A 16,870-nucleotide genomic window follows, 5' to 3' on the forward strand; every position below is an offset into this window, starting at 1 on the left:
TGCGTTGTGTGGAGGTTCTCTAAAGATTACCGTCAGGAAAACTTGATCCTATTATTTTCTTCAGTTTATCTGTCTTTGCTCAGTGGGATAAAGTCGTCTGTTGTGTCGCCGCTCCTCGTTTTATCCCAGATTACTGCAGAAACACAACAAGGCTTTAACACATCTGAGCCGGCACATAAATAACACGCTTCTGACATGACGTTAGCGTGTAATGAACCACAGGAAGTCTCTCCGACTAAAATAACACGAGAGGGCTTAATAGTTTTCATATCCCGTCCTCAGTTGAGCTTTTTTATTGAAACATGTTTTAAAAAATGAGTTTCATTCCTCAGATTTATCCTAAATGACTGGAAATGTGTTAAAATTACTTCACATTTGTCCACAATGACTCAAATCTTGTCCTAATTTACTAAAATTTGTCATAAATGAGGCAAAAGTTGTTGTAAATGAGTCAGTACGGACAATTCTCACATGATTTTGGACATACTTTCAGATATTTTGGAAGAGTTTTCAGTCATTAATAAGTAATTCTAGACAAAATTTTTGACAAGATTTAATTCATTTTTGACTAATGCAAAGTAAATTTGGATGAGTTTTGAGTCTTTTTGAACACATTTTAGACAAATCTCACAATATTTTGAACATATTTTGAGACGAATTTTGGACGAATTGTGAGTAATCTTGCATTAATTTTCAAATCATTTTCAAAAGCTTTGAGTGCACAGAGACTGTTGTGTTCACTCTTACAGCCAACAGCAGAACATCTGGTTAACTTTTCTCATGATTCAGATATTTTAGAGCTTTCAAGTTCATTTTGGGCAAATCTTTGAATAATTATCTAATCCTTTTAGACTAATTTTGAGTCATTTTGGACAGTTTTCACATGATTTTGGACATATTTTAACACATTTTGGATGGGTTCTCAGTCATTAATCAGTAATTTTGGAAAAAAATTTCAGTTATTTGGGACAAGATTTAACAAATTTTTGATTAATGTAAAGTAAGTTTGGATTAGTATTGAGTCATTTAGACAAATACTGAATAATTCCAGTAAATTTCAAGTCCTTTAGTAATGAATGATGCTGGACAAGTTCATTTTGGACAAATTTGAAGTAATTTTGAACACATTTTTGATAATTTCTGAATGGTTTTTTCTGAAGGGTTATTTTCAACACATATGGATTATTTTGAATGAGTTTTGCATCATTTTGGACAATTTTTCAGGCCATTTACCATAAGTTTAAGTGCATGAAGACTGTTGTGTTCACTCTTGCAATCATCAGCAGAACATCTGGTGAGTTTTGCTCAAGGTTCAGATATTTTCAAGTCATTTTGAACACATTTAATACATTTTTTATGAATTTTGAATGATTTTGGATGAATTCTAAGTAATTTTCAAAATATTTAGATTATTTTGAGCAAGTTTTGAGCCATTATCTACAAATTTTGAGTCATTTCGAACATACTTTGATGAATTTTGGACAATTTTTTGAGTCATTCTGGACTAAATTGAATGGGCAAAGACTCTCACTGCTCACTCATGTAGAACACTGCAGAAGATTTAGTAAGTTTTGTTCGTGCTTCAGGCATTTTAGAGTTTAGCAGAAGCAGCTGTAGAAGGTAAACCTGGTGGACTGAGAAGCAGCTGTTAATTCTGACTATTTGTTAACCAGTTTCTACACAGACACTGAATAAAAACCTCCCTGGACCTTTATTACTCAACACGCATAACAAGAAATCTAGCACTGTTGTGTGATTTGGAGCTGTTTTCAGTGGAGAATTGTTGTGGTTTGCGTGGGTTTGACGTGATCTCAGCTTGTTGGCCGAGTGTCAGAAAGGCTTCAAACGCAGCTTGGAGACGCAATCAGAAAGTGTGTAATCTCCCAGCAGAACACAAAGGAGTGAATCATCGCATCTGATGCAGCCATGAATCACTTATAGTGGCTGATTGAGGAAAAAATAAAGAAAAAAAGCCTCACAAAGAGACGAGAGACTTGGTGGAGTTAAAGAAAGACTGTTTTGAGTTTCAATGCCGTTGAGTTTTCAATGCCAGCTCCAACTTTTACATCTAATAATTAAATAAAATACCTGCAGAAAGTATTTCACAGTGGAATGTGGCTTTTACCTTCTGCTTTATTTCTTCTACATTATTTCTTTTTGTGCTCATGTCTTTTATAAGGACCGATTATTTTCCCACCAGCAACAACCACAGAAACAAGATGGGAAAACGTCCATTGAGGACAAATAAAAATCAGTAAAACACGATAATCAGGAGACATGAACCTGACCAGGACCACCACAGGAGGCATCGTCCTGACAGTGAAGCATGGAGATGGGAGTGTGATGATATGGGCTAACTTTGGACAGATTTAGAGTCATTTTTGGTCAATTTTTAACCCTTTTCAGGCAAATTTTGAGTCATTTGCACAAGTCTCTAGTCAGATTTAGATGTTTTGAACCATTTCGGACATAATTCCAGTCATTTGGGACAAATTTTGTATATTTAAGGACAAATTTTAACAATTTTGAACAAGGTTTTTGTCATTTTGAGAGGATTTTGAATAATTTTGAACAAATTTTTGGTCATTTAGAACAAATTTTGAGTCATTTTGGGTAAATATTGAGTAGTTTTAGGAAAATTTCAGTCATTTAGAACCAATCTGAGCCATTTGAACAAATTTTAACCAATTCTGGATAAATCTTGCATCACTTTGGACATGTTTTGAGTAATTTTTGGACATTCCAGTCATGTTGGACAGATTTTGAGTCATTTTGGCAATTTAAAGCTTTTTTCAGGCAAAGTTTGAGTCATTTGAACAAGTCTCTAGTCAGATTTGGGCATTTTGAGTCATGTCATACATAATTCCACTTACTTAGGACCAATTTTAATAATTTTGGAAAAGGTTTTTGTCATTTTGGGCATATTTTGAGTCATTTTAAACAAATTTTAGGTCATTTTGGACAAATGTCACAAATGAACATATTTTGGGTAACTGTGGATGACTTTTAGGTAATTTAAGAATTTAAGAAGTCATTTAGGAAACGTTTTGGATAATTTAGGAGAAATATGAGTAATTTTGGACAATATCTGAGTCATTTTAAAGACATTCAAGGGTTATTTTAGAAAAATTCCAGTCATTTAGAACACATTTCAGTCATTTCAACAAATTTCAAGCAATTCTGGACAAATCTCACTTGAGTTTGGACATATTTTAAGTAATTTGTGGACAACATTCCAGTCATTGTGGACATTTTTGAGTCATTTAGGACTTTGTCATTTTGGACTAATTGTTATAAATTTGGACACGATTTTTGTAATTTGGGGCAGATTTTGTGTAATTTTAGGTCAAATTTTAGGTCATATTGGATAAATATTGAGTAATTTTTGAAAAAGTACAGTAATTTAGAACATATAGGAGTCATTTTGGAGAAATTATATTCATATAATGTCGTTCAAAATGACATACATTTTGTTCAAAGTTATTAAAATATGTAGTAAATGACACAAAATTTGTCCTAAATATCTGAAATTATGTCCAAAATGACTCAAAACATCCAAATATGTCTAGAGACTTGTTCAAAAGACTCAAAATTTGCTAGAAATTTTTTTTTTTTAAATGGTCAAAAATGACCTGAAATCCAGGGTGGGACTTGTTTGTGTGCTTTGTATCTTCGTCTTGCTTTGACAAACAACTGCCGTCCTTTGTCAAAGCAAGACGCCTAGAAGGAACATCAAGAGAAACCGAAGAAAGACATGAAAACTCTGACACAAGACGGGAGGGAGAGTCGGAGTGAAGGTGTTGGAGATAAAACAGAACAAGACGGAGGAACTGGAAATAAAAAGGTAATTCTCCTGGTGAGATTATGCAGCTGCTGTTATTGTCTGACTGAATCAAGGTGAGTCTGGATGTGTGAGGTTCAGCAGATACAGAAAACACTCTTCCTTTGCTAATCTGCAGAAATAATATGAGGAAGACTCAGGAATACAAAGGACTCGCTCCTCTTCTCTCAGTTTTTAGAGTAATATCCTGCTTGAAAGCTACAGACGTCCTGATTTGAATTATTTTTATTCATTATGCTGATACCGAGTCCCAATCTGGTACAGTTTGCCTCAATAATACACCCTTCAAGGACATTAAAGGTGTGACATTTGATTGGCGTTAAATGGTGCATTTAGCTGTTTGTACTCATGAAATATTGTTTAAAGTATGTAATTTGAAGCTGTGAATCGTCTGTTTAGTAACTTTATCAGAATAAAATGGAGATTATCGTATCAGAATTCAAATTTGATCTGCCTTCGTGCTAATTGTGTCTCTGAGAATCAAGTAAAACCACAGGATGGAAATGTACCTTTAAATTCTACTGTCAGCCAGATGCATGCTGATGGTGTAGACAGTGTACATGTATGTGTGTATACGGTCTACGTATATGTGTGTGTGTAGTCTATATATGTGTATACAGTGTACATGTGTGTGTACATATAATGTGTATAGTGCTTATGTGTGTTTTTATATAATGTGTACATGTATGCGTGTTTATGTGTGTGTGTAGATACTGCAGTTTTCCTTGCTGCAGTACTTTAACTTCCTCCTTCTTCTCCCTGAAATACACCTGGCTGGTGGGCTTCTGTGCTGCTGGTTTAATCACTCACTCACACACACACACACACACACTAACACTCATACACACTCTCACTCACTCACTCACTCACTCACTCACTCACTCACTCACTCACTCACTCACTCACTCACTCACTCACTCACTCACTCACTCACACACACACACACACACACACACACACACACACACACACACACACACACACACACACACACACACACACACACACACACACACACACACACACACACACACACACACACACACACACACACACACACACGGTGAAATGTCCTTTAACGCATCAGGGGTCTCTTCCTGTGTGTCAGACTGCTGCTCGCTGAAGCCTGCTGATTGAAAATAACGTTTATTTTACTTCCTGTGCTGCATTCAGGACAAACACTCTCTGGTTTGTTCCATCCACACCAACGTTTGCACCTTTTGTTCTGCAGGAATTAAAGCAGAACAGTTTATGAATCCTCCTGAATCCTGAAGTTTGATCCCACAGAGAGAAATCTGCTAAACTGCTTCTTGGCACGAAGAAAAAAAGAGGACAAAACACCCATTTATATCCACATGATACTGATTAAAAACAGTCAAAATAGCAGCTCTGACCTTCTGAACTCTTAAACAGTTTCTGTGGGTTCAAAATCCTGCACCTCTAGCATGGTTAGATGTTAAAAAAATCATATTTATTTTGTGTGTTGTGACAAAATTACGCCATAAATTATAAGTAACTAAGTTTTTAAGAAATCTAAGATGAATTTCTTAGTTTTATTTTACAAAAAAAGTCAAAAAATTGGTTCAATGTGTATAATATTTTAAAGGAATCCTCAAATTATTGATATTTAACCATTTTAATTCTTGCAGCCTTTGCAAACAAGGTTTTATTCACTAAAATGCAAAACTATTTACAAAGATGTTTCACCATGAAGGATGGATTTCCAACAACCTGCTCCTCTGTTCACTGTTTCTGAGTCATGCTGACTTTATTTTATTGATATTTTTATCAATTTGAACTAATTTTGAACCATTTAGCCAATTTTTGAGTTAATTAGAACAGATTTCCAGTACATTATGGTCACTTTTTCTCATTTTGTGTGTCATTGTGGTCATGTTGTCTCCTCATGTTGTCTGTGTTTTTCTATCTCCATGTTTCCTCTCCAGACTTTTCCTCTCTGCTCTGCTCATCATCAGTAGAAAGATGTTTCACCATGCTGAATGTATCGCCAACTGTTTCTGAACCATGCTGCATTTATTGAAGTTTTTATCATTCTCAACAAAATTTCAGCCATTTGACACATTTTTTGGTAATTTTGGACAATTTTACAATCATTTTTGGCAAATTTTATGTTATTGTCTCCTTTCTCTCATTTTTATTGTCATTTGTGTCATTTTGTGTGTCTTTGTGGTCACTTTGTCTGTCTTTGTGGTCACTTTGTCTCCTCATACTGTAGATTTTTCTGTAAATCTCTTATTTGCTTCCATACTTTTTCTCCTCTCTGTTCTGTTGAAACACAGCCTGCAGTTCAGCTGAAAATTTTCCACATTTTTGTTACATGACTGCTGGTCACAGCTGAGTCTATCATGTCTTCACAGTTGCGTCACAAAAAGCAACATTTTTTTAATTTTTCAAGGATTGTTTTTAAATGAGGCATGTAGAATTCTAATAGGGTTTGGAAGCAAAGCAGTCTGACCCACTTTCTGGAGTTTTTGAGAGAAATGGGTTGAAAGTTTTGTGTTTTTAAGCACCACTGTAATGCTACATTTAGGTTGTGGGTTGGACCACTTTACCACTACAGTCTGATCATAAAGTATTACAGAAATGACATAAAACTCAGCTCAGATTTTCTGTGGGTTAGACCATTCTGCTTCTTCTTCTTCTTTTCCTTTCAGCTTTCCACTTATTTGGAAGAAATATTACGGTTTAAAGCTAAGATTTGGTTAATTTTTCCTCTAATGACCTGCATGTCACAGATAAACAGATCAAAAACAGGAAGAAACTTGAAAATGCAACAAATTTTTACCTTTTCACAGATTCCAGCTTTGATAAATGGTGCAGTTTTGTCAATTTTTCAAAAGACAGCACGTCTTTCAAAGCCATCGGCAGATTTTGGAGTTCAAGTTTGCTGCTGATCCTCCACCAGACTTAAAAAACGATCAAGATCTGCAGCATTTTCAAATCTCAGAGCTCAAAATGTGACTGAGACAGACTTCCTCCTGCCACCATTCTTCTCTCCGAACCTCAAGGGCAGATTTCTGCTGGATTTGCCCCGACTTTGTGCCTGTAAACAAGCAGCCGGTCAGGCGACCAGCTGGCAGACTGTAAATGGAACAGAACGATGAGGAGGTTAGCGAAGCCGAGCAGAGGAAGGTAGACGCTGCATGGGGAGGAAAAACCAGAAATGCAAGGAAGTTCCTGAAAAATAAATGACAGAGTCGCTGCCACCGAGGTCATCTAACGTTTCACATTCACACTCTGATAATTTATTTTAGTATTTCTATTCTAGTTTTCTCCTTCTTCCTTCTTCTCCATCTTTTTCCTCCTCCTTTTTCTTCTTCTCTTCTACTGACGAATACAGGTGAGGAAGGATGTGAAGGTAATTCTCGTTGCATCTTGTCTGAGGAGTTTTCATCACATTTCTCCATCAGGAGCTCAGTTTTTTGAGTGTTTCCAGTATTTCCCTCTAACAGCCTTCAGCCCAGAGAGCTGAACTTTCTGCTGCTGAAACATGATGTTTTTCTTTCTCAGTACAAGTGAGTTTTGTCCCATAATGCAAAGCTGCGTCTCCGGTGACGGTTCATCTGCAAACCTTTGACTCGCGACTCCGGTGGAGAGTGTGTGAATCACCTCCCTTTGATAATCAGCCTGGGGATGTTTTTTGGACTCCAGACCTCAGCTTTTGATGGTCTGCTGGAGACACATTTCAGACGGACCACGGAGGATTGGATCGGCAGCTTTATTGACAGCACACATATTCATGTCATCCTGGAAACAATCTGCAGCCGTTCTTTCATCCTGCTCCGTATCTCTTTTGGCTTTTTGTTGAGGGTGGCGGCGGGCAGCGGTGAATCTCTCACAGCCTCTTCAGACAGTCCCAGTCCTCTGCAGCCCAGACGGATGTTTGCATAGCTGTGGTTGAACACGTTAACCTCACACTGGAAGCAGCTGGACGGGGCTCAGAGCATCTCTAATGTCTGCCTTAACATCCTGTTACATTTTAAACCTGTAATATTTACTGCAGTATTAATTTACTGCAATATTCCACCTGTAATATTGATCAGTTACTGCAGTATTTTAGCCTTAGTATTCATCATATCTGGCACTATTGTACCTGTGGTAATCATCGTTTACTGTAGTATTCAACCTGTAATATCAATCATTTATCTGCAGTATTTTACCTGTAGTATTCATCATTAAACGCAATGTTTCAGTTGTAGTATCCATAATTGGCTGATTGCTGTTTGGAGCATTAATAAGGTTAGATAACGGTTAGACGCAGGGGTGTGTGATGATAAATGTTCACATTCAACTCTACAGTCTCTACAAGTTTGCTTTGAAAATGTCAGCAAAATGAATTTTCTCAGATCAGAACATTTCTTCTGATGATTGAATGTAGAAACTGTTTTGTTTGTTTGTTTTTACTGCTGTAGTTTATGATAGACCAGACACTACTGGTGGTTTTATGGTTTCATATTACCAACCTTATTCTTCTTTCTCACCATTTTTTTCATGCTTTTGTGATTTTTCTGTCCTTTGTTTACATTTTTCACTGCAATATAAAGTCCTGCACCTCTGTGGAAACAGAACAGAACCTGCACCTGGGTCAGATTCTTACTGGCTAGGCTAACTAGCTGTTCAAGGAATGGTGAAAGTAAACATCTTTGTTATGGCAGGTTCAAAAAGGCTCAGGAGCAGGAAATGAGACTGCAGTCAGACTGACGTTTTAGCAATGCTTCATTTACAACAAGATGATTAATACAGGAACCGGAAATAGAACTCAAACTCAGGAATTAAACTAAACCAAGAAAACCAAAGACCATCTAGTGGTACGGAGGAAAACTACATGAGGATGAGAACTTAAACTACCATTAACCCACGTATGGTATAACCAATAGGAGAAGAACTGAAAATACAAAAAAAAAAAAAACTTAACCCAGCCTAGACTCTAATCCCGAACAAAGATCCCCAGACTAAAAATTACTTTATGCAAAGCATTAAACAAATAATATTAAGTACAGAACGCAGATGGTAATAATTCAACGTACAAAATGTTATACTAATAGTCTGGTGATACCAAGGCTTGGAAACTTACATGATGAGTAGGAATTCAGTCATTGACAACTGGCTTTTCTCAGCTCTCTCCCTTTTCAGGAACTCAACACATGGAAGGTTGTTGGCATCCAAGAGTTCATAGAAGGTAGGTATTTCTCCCACAGTGTTCCGTCCACATGAAGCCTGTGGTTTCCAGGATGAAGCTGGTGAGAGGTGGAATCCTCCATTAGAACACAATCCAAGGTAGAGTGGAGGACCAGCAGGCTAGAAGATTCCAGGACCAGCAGGCTAGAAGATCCCAGGACCAGCAGGCTAGAAGATCCCAGGACCAGCAGGCAGGAATCAGCTGCACTAAACATAGAAAACAGGATTAATAAAAGTCCAAAAGGCTGGTGGCAAAGACAGTTCTACTCCCTGTACTGACTGGAGATTAGACCATGGTCCAGCTTTGAATGAAGGCTGCAGTCTGCTTTTATGGAGACGCCCAGAGACCAACCACTCAGTTCCACCTGCAGCTCATCAGCTGATTATCCTGCAACACACCTGCTGCCTGCTTCACCATGAGCACACCTGGGAGAGAGAGAGAGAGAGAGAGAGAGAGAGAGAGAGAGCAGGGCCGAGCGAGGAGGAAGCACTACCACAACCCACTGCCTTAAACTGTGGCTGTCACACGTTGTCATCTTTATTAAAGCAACACCATATTTATGTTATTTCATACAAAACATGTCGGTAAAAGCAGAGTTCTGTTAGGAAAAGAAAGAAAATTTTTTATTTATTTTTATTTAATTTTTAAAAAGCTTTTATTTTGCACCTCAAAGTTTCTAACAACCATAAAACACGACATATGGAGCCTTTAATTGACGGTGGAGGACATTCATTAGAAATCATCAGCCTCGGCAGGACAACTGAAGGCTCCAGCAGGATGTGGACGATAAAGCCGGTCCTCTGGATGTAACCGGAGCTGAATTATGGTCACCGGTCCACATAAAAACAGGGGCTGGAACCTGACAATAGACTGTTTCCACTCCAGAGACGCTAATCCTCCCAACGGCTCTGAGCAGAAACAACCAAATAATCCAATCAGGACTCTGTTCAGCGTTAGCAGCCTCCTCTTCACCTGCTGCAGAATATTTACAACCAGCACAGGACCAGGTTCATTTCCTGTTCAGACACCGGTTTACTGTACGTCATATTTACAGGGGAGTGAAGAGAAGTTTTGTTTTTGTAGGAGTTTTGTGTCTGAAACTACTTCACACGTTTTAGTGCGTTACGAAGCTACAATAAAAAACTGTTAGCATGAAGTTAGCTCTGAACTGCCTGGATGATTTGTTCAAATGGTGGCAGTGAGGTTAAATTGATCCAGAAGGATGGTGTGTGTCATAAATAACTACATTACTGATAATCTAGAGCTACAGTTGTGCTCAGAAGTCTAAATGCTCTGGAAGAGTGAATAAAATGATGTCCTGATGAGTTCTGATGTCCACATTTTCACACACATTCACATAAAAATCAACCAAAATCCAACGAATTTCGCTAACCCTAACCCTAAACCAGAAACGAGACACAGAATGACAAAAACGAGATAAACAAGACAGAAAATTTCAAAAGCAAGACACATAGTGCCAAAAACGAGAGGCAAATTTAGAAAACTGAGACAGAAAGAGGCTAAAAAAAGAGATGACAAGAAACAAAATGGCTAAAAACAAGACAAAGATATGACAAAAATTAAATACAAATAACAAAAACGAGACACAAATGACAGCAAAAACGAGATGACTGAGACCAAAATAAGAAAAATGTGAACGTTTTCGGCTTTTTTTTTGCACTAAAACAAAGAGAAAAGCTCAGAGTTGTGTTATTTATAGGTTATTATGCTGTGATTTCACCGGTCCGGTTCACTAGAGATATGAGGCCCTAAAATAAGATGACTTTGACTCTCCTGATATAAACTAAGCGACCTGCAGCTCAGGAAACACGTCCATCGCTGTGATGTTCGGGTTAAACCAGGAACTGATGCAGCAGGTGTGATCTGTGGAGGAAACCGGTTTATTAGAGCTGATGGAGAGACAGGAATGAATCCTCCAGAGGAAGAGAAACTCTGTTTACTGAGAGGAAGCTGCAGAGAAACGCTTTGGGATTCATGCAACGTCCTGCTCCGTCTCAAACCCTGGATGCAGATGGGCTCTGAGGCCCAGATGAAGCCTGAAGTGAGTGTTTCTGAGCAGAGATTAAATCAGACGCTGCACCTGGAGAGTCTGAATCTAATCTAGCGCTGGTCGGACAGATGAACACGGAGCTCTGAGGCTTCTGTCATGTTAACAGCCGCCGCATGACGGATGACAGAGCTGCACGCTCGTTTTATAAAACCAATAACCCACATCGAGCCGGGCTGCATGGAAAATCTATCGGAGCCGAGGCGCCGCTGTCAGAACTGGCAAGGTTTAGGAGAGAACGCTGTAAAAAAATCCGTAAAACAGGTCAAAATGTGGCAGCAGAGGTGTCAGAAAAAACTGCAGTGTTTAAAAACTAAAATAATGACAAGTATCTGGTCACACATCACCCACTCAACACTAAGATTTTCCAGAATATGTTAGTCAAAAGTCATTAACTGTCAAAGAAGTCTTTGTCATGGTGCTCGTTGCTAGCTAAACCTAACACAATGTCCAAAAACTATAAAAATATTATCAAATTAATGACACATCTGGTCACACATTGTCCACTCAACACTGACGTTTTCCAAATTATGTTAGTTGGAGGGCATTAACTGTCACTGAAGTCTTTGTCATGGTGCCTGTTGCTAGATAGATGACCACAACATTCAAAAAAACTATAAAAATGGTGAAAATCATGACAAATATCTGGTCACATGTTGTTCATTCAAAGCTGTCGTAGTGAAGGATTTCTCCAAACACAACGTCCTGATGCACTTTGACAAAAGCTCCCAAACTTAAAACAATTTTCTCAACCAAGAATTTGCATTTGTTGAAACGAACTGAGCTCAGTGGCCAATATTTTCTGGGTTAGCCACAAAAACATGATATTTGTCGCAAAAAAATTCTTAGTTATAGTGTCCACTCCACTCTATCATAGTAAACTCAATATTTTCCCAAATATGTTAGTCAAAAGTCATTAACTGTCACAGAAGTCTTTGTCATGGTGCCCGTTGCTAGCTGGACCCCAGCAATGTTCAAAAAACCTGTAAAAATGGTGAAAATAATGACAAATATCTGGTCACACATCGTAAAAAATAATAATAATAATTTTGGATGTGGACTGTTTGTTTTTAATTTAATATTTTTTTCAATGTGATCTTCCTATATGTGATTTGACTACACAGAGAAAATATGTAAAATAAAAACAACAAAATAATTTAGCATTTTTAATCCTAAAAATACACCATCTTTCTTTCAAATGTTATTTACCATTTCTGCATATTTTTGGCGTTTCTTTGTTTGGCAGCTCTCAGTTAGATTGATACAATTTTTGTGATTCCAACTCCAAGAAAAACCTGCCGTTCAGCCGAAAAATCCCAGAATTTTTCCCACATGACTGTTGATTCCAACTGAGTGACAAATGGCTTTCCAGTTACGATGAAAAGTGCAGAATTTTGTGCTTTTTTGCAGGATCTGGTGAAAGGAAATTGTCAATTTTTTGTCAAATTTTGAAATGAAACATGTAGACTAAAGTGATTTCATTAAAATCCTATGGTTGCTTCAGTTTTTAGAGCTTCTGTGTCTTGAAAATGGTGTCATTTTGGTGATTTTTTTTTTTTTTAAAATCATAACATCTTTTAAAGTAGTTGGCAGGGTTTGGGTTAGGAGGATTAAAAGTCAGAATCGTTCACATAATTTTGACTTGTTTTTAAATGGCTATCCTGCAAATTTATACTTTTCTTCCCTGTAATTTTACTAGATATTATATGTAATTTAACATAACTGGGAAAATCTCTAAAATAACAGTACATTGTTCTAAAGATTACACCTAAAACCAGGTTAATTTTTTACAGTGTTCAGTGTTGCGATGATTCGCTGCAACAGTTTTAGGACTTTCTTTGTGTCGGCATACTTTAACTGAAATATGATTTCCATGTAGCGCAGCCCATTGTGGGTTATTGCTGTAATAATATCTTTACTGTGATTACAGCCGTGGCGGTGATTTAAGGCGGTATGCAGTGATTTAAGGCGGTATGCGGGGCGTCGGGACAACAAAGCCTCCACGGTGGGGCGTCCTCTGGGGATCTTTATGTAACCAGCACATGTGAAGCTTCGTCTGCAGATGAAGCAGGAACGACCGTAAACTAGATCCTCTGTAGCCAAAAGCATCCAATAAAAGACAAGGACAGGAGTTTAACGAGACTCATTAGCGTGATTTGACCTGTCAGACGGCCTGATTGGTGTCTTCTAGAGGCTGGTGAACACAGGAAACTAATAATCTGGAGTTAAAAAGCTCACTGGGTTTCCATTTACACCCATTTATATCACATAGGAACATAAACACTCGTGTGAGAAATGTAATGTCTTATGAAAAGGGGTTGTCTTTATGTTCTAGATCTTTATGGCGAAGCATAAAATCAGAGACGAGCTACAGGATCCCAACACATCCTAATAAATCCTTATGAGATTCTGTGTAAATGTAGAAACTCCTGGATTCCATTCCCACTAAAGACAATAACCTTTTACAAGGTCGAGACGCGTTCTTATTCACCGACAGTCATATTACTCTGCATGACTGAAAGAGAAGCCGAGGCTGCCGGGACTGTTTTAAATACAAAGAGGGTTTCTGCAGAGAGAAGGCGACTGGTTTTACAGATTCAGAAATCATACCAGTAAATTAAACAGCTCTAATAGAATTCCTCATTGCACTGGCTGGAGAATGATTTCCACGTTTGGAGTCTAAAACACATGAATTTAATGGATGGCAATGTCGAGTTTGACAAGGAAAAATGTCAAGATATGAAACAAACTGCCTTTCTTAAGACTGTTTTGTGCACATTGAGGAAGATGGAAACCTCAACATTGAACCATAAACCTGCTGTTAGATTCCCAAAACCCACTGAAACATGAACTGAAGGTCATCAGAACCTTAAAGATGAGAAAACTCACGACTATACCAACCTGGCCTCCATGAATCTAGCAAAGAAACAGCGGCGCTGCATCAAATCAAGAATTAAAGAAGAGCAAACAGCTAGAATGTTTGGGAAACGTGCAAAAATCTCTCCAAACACATCATCCTGTTACACTTCAGATAAGGAACTCAAGTTTTAAATAATTTCCTCAACCAAGAATTTGCATTTGTTGAAACAAATTGAGTACAATTGCTCCTATTTTGCATGTTAATGTAGCTACTTTCAGCTATGGAAGCATACTATTTCTAACTATGTTATTTGATAGTCATTAATCATCACAGAAGCCTTTGTCATGGTGCCCGTTGGCAGCTAAACCTCCATATGAACCGCCCGCAATCAAGAACGTCACACAAAACAACAAACAAAATTACAAAAATGAGACACAAGCAGAAAAACTACATGCAAAATAAGAAACAAAACGGCTACAGCGAGACACTCAGGATCATTAACCACTACAGAAGTCTTTGTCATGGTGCCTGTTGCTAGCTAAACTCCCACAATGCTCTCTGCTTGCCGACGTGAATGATCTGTAGTCCACAATGACACAAACAAAACGGCTACAGCGAGACACTCAGGATCCCAAAATCAAACTCCAAAATGACCAAAAAGTCACAAACTTTCCAGTTGCAACAAGGAAGAGTAAATTTAGTGTTTTTTACACAATATGATTTCATTTTAAGATATATTCAAATGATACATGTCAAATAGCTTAATTAAGTTGAAATATTACACCTTCAAACTTAGATTTAGAGCTTTCTTTGTGAAGGAACATTGTGCCACAGATGAGTAGTTTAAGGAGCTTCAAGAAGTCGAAGATGTCATGATTCTGGAGCCACTGAACTCTTCAGACCAGTATGACCTGGATGACTGTAAATATACAAATCTATTATTATATCTGACATTTAATTTGGTGGCTGAACTCTCTTCTATTAAACTAAACTTAATAAAACTAAACACATAAACAGAACTAAAAGTGGTTCTGAGATGATCTACTGACCTGAGGAGAGTCATTCAGTTTAACCGTCTATAACCCAACACCGACATCTGATCTTCGTTTAAAGCCTGAAAGGAAACATCTTCTGGCTGGAGGTGAACTCTGGGCTAAGAGCAACATAAACCACCAACTTAGCGTCATACCAGCGAACCCAGAGGACAAAGTGCCCCCTAGAGAAAAGACAACCTTTAACCTCCACCATGACGGCCACAGGAAGTCACAGGAAGTCCAAACTTCATCCTAAAACCGCCTTCTAGATGCCTTCAGCTGGATTTCACAGGACATTATGTTTCTAATATGAGGAGGAAAACGTCTCATTAAAGCAGGTTTATGTTGTTACTGTTCAAGGAAAAGTTGATTTACTGTACAAACTTTAAATACCAGAAGCCAGCTATGGAAATAATGTGAAGTAGAATCCATTGGAAAGGTTTTTATTTTATTTATTTACAAACCATTTATGAATGTACTAATATGCTCTTAAGCTACACATAAATACATTAATACTGTAGTGAGTTTACTTCTTTCCCTGTTTTACGGCTTCTTGTGATATAAACTTCAACACATTAACTGCATAAACGCTTCAAGCCACTTCTACATGATCCAAACATCACATCTGTGGATTTCAGGTTGTAAAGCTCGTTGTTGAATTTAGGTTTGAAACTCAGTAGCAGCTTTCAGGATCAGGTTTCAGCTCAAAGCGACACCTCGGTTGTTGATTTAACCCTAAAAAATCGTTTCTGTCCATCAAAGTTACTCATTTAGAAGTTTCTCTCCAAAAAAATAAACATTTTTTTCTCTTTTTAAAAAGGCTTAGATGGAACTCTACACAGTTTCTTCCTCTAGAAAGCAAACATCTGTGTATTGATTTCTGATTTTGGTCATGATATCTCCTCCAGCATCTAAAAAATTTTAACAAGGTACAAGAATCAGTGTTTCTTTAATCATCACAATCTTTTTCTAACTTTAACTAAGCAGTTTTTACACTCTAACCAGAATAAAAAGAAGACGTGTCAGTAATTAAACTGAGATATAATAGTATTAATACATTTATAGCTCCTTAGTCGTAACATATTGTATAAATAGTACAAAAACCTCTGCAGTTTTATAGTTTTTACTGATTTATTTAGCAGTTTTTCCATATTTCTCTAAATACACCAAAATATCAACAAAATAACCTGAAAAATACACTATAAATGTAAATGTTTAATGTAAAATAATGTCAAAAAGTGTCAATAACCATGAAAAGCCAATTTGTGAGAAACATTTTGGCATATTTGATAAATGAAACAGTTAATTTCATGTTTAATATTTTAAATATATTATTATATTAGGTGGTAATAATAATAACAAAGAAGAAGCAGAAGAAGGAGAAGGAGAAGAGGAAGAAGAAAAAGAAGAAAATCAGAGGTTTCCGTAATTAATAAAAAAACAAAGATGTTGGATCTGTAATTCTACATGGATTTTGTTTGTTAAATAAGAGATATGTTGGATCATTGCAGACGTTTTCATGACTACAATGTGTTTTCTTTAGTGTATGATATCTATAAGAATAGGTAGAGTATTTTTATTATTACATTGTTTTTAATTTCATAGTTTTTACAAATGGAAATATCCTAAATTAAACATTAAAATTTCTTTTTAAATACTCACCTTTTTAAAAGGTTAGGTGTACTTTCATTGATGAGATAATTTTATTTTTCTGTTATTCTGTAGTGATTTTTGTACAAATTTCATGTATTTTTAAACAGTTCAGTTCAGTTTTTAGTTCCTTTTACCCTCACAGTGTTTTACCATTATATTCTGAGAGAGTTTTAACGTCTAACTGGATGACTTCTGAGGATCCTTCTTGGATCAT

This window comes from Amphiprion ocellaris, chromosome 16, assembly GCF_022539595.1.
Source record: "Amphiprion ocellaris isolate individual 3 ecotype Okinawa chromosome 16, ASM2253959v1, whole genome shotgun sequence".
Taxonomy (NCBI): domain Eukaryota; kingdom Metazoa; phylum Chordata; class Actinopteri; family Pomacentridae; genus Amphiprion; species Amphiprion ocellaris.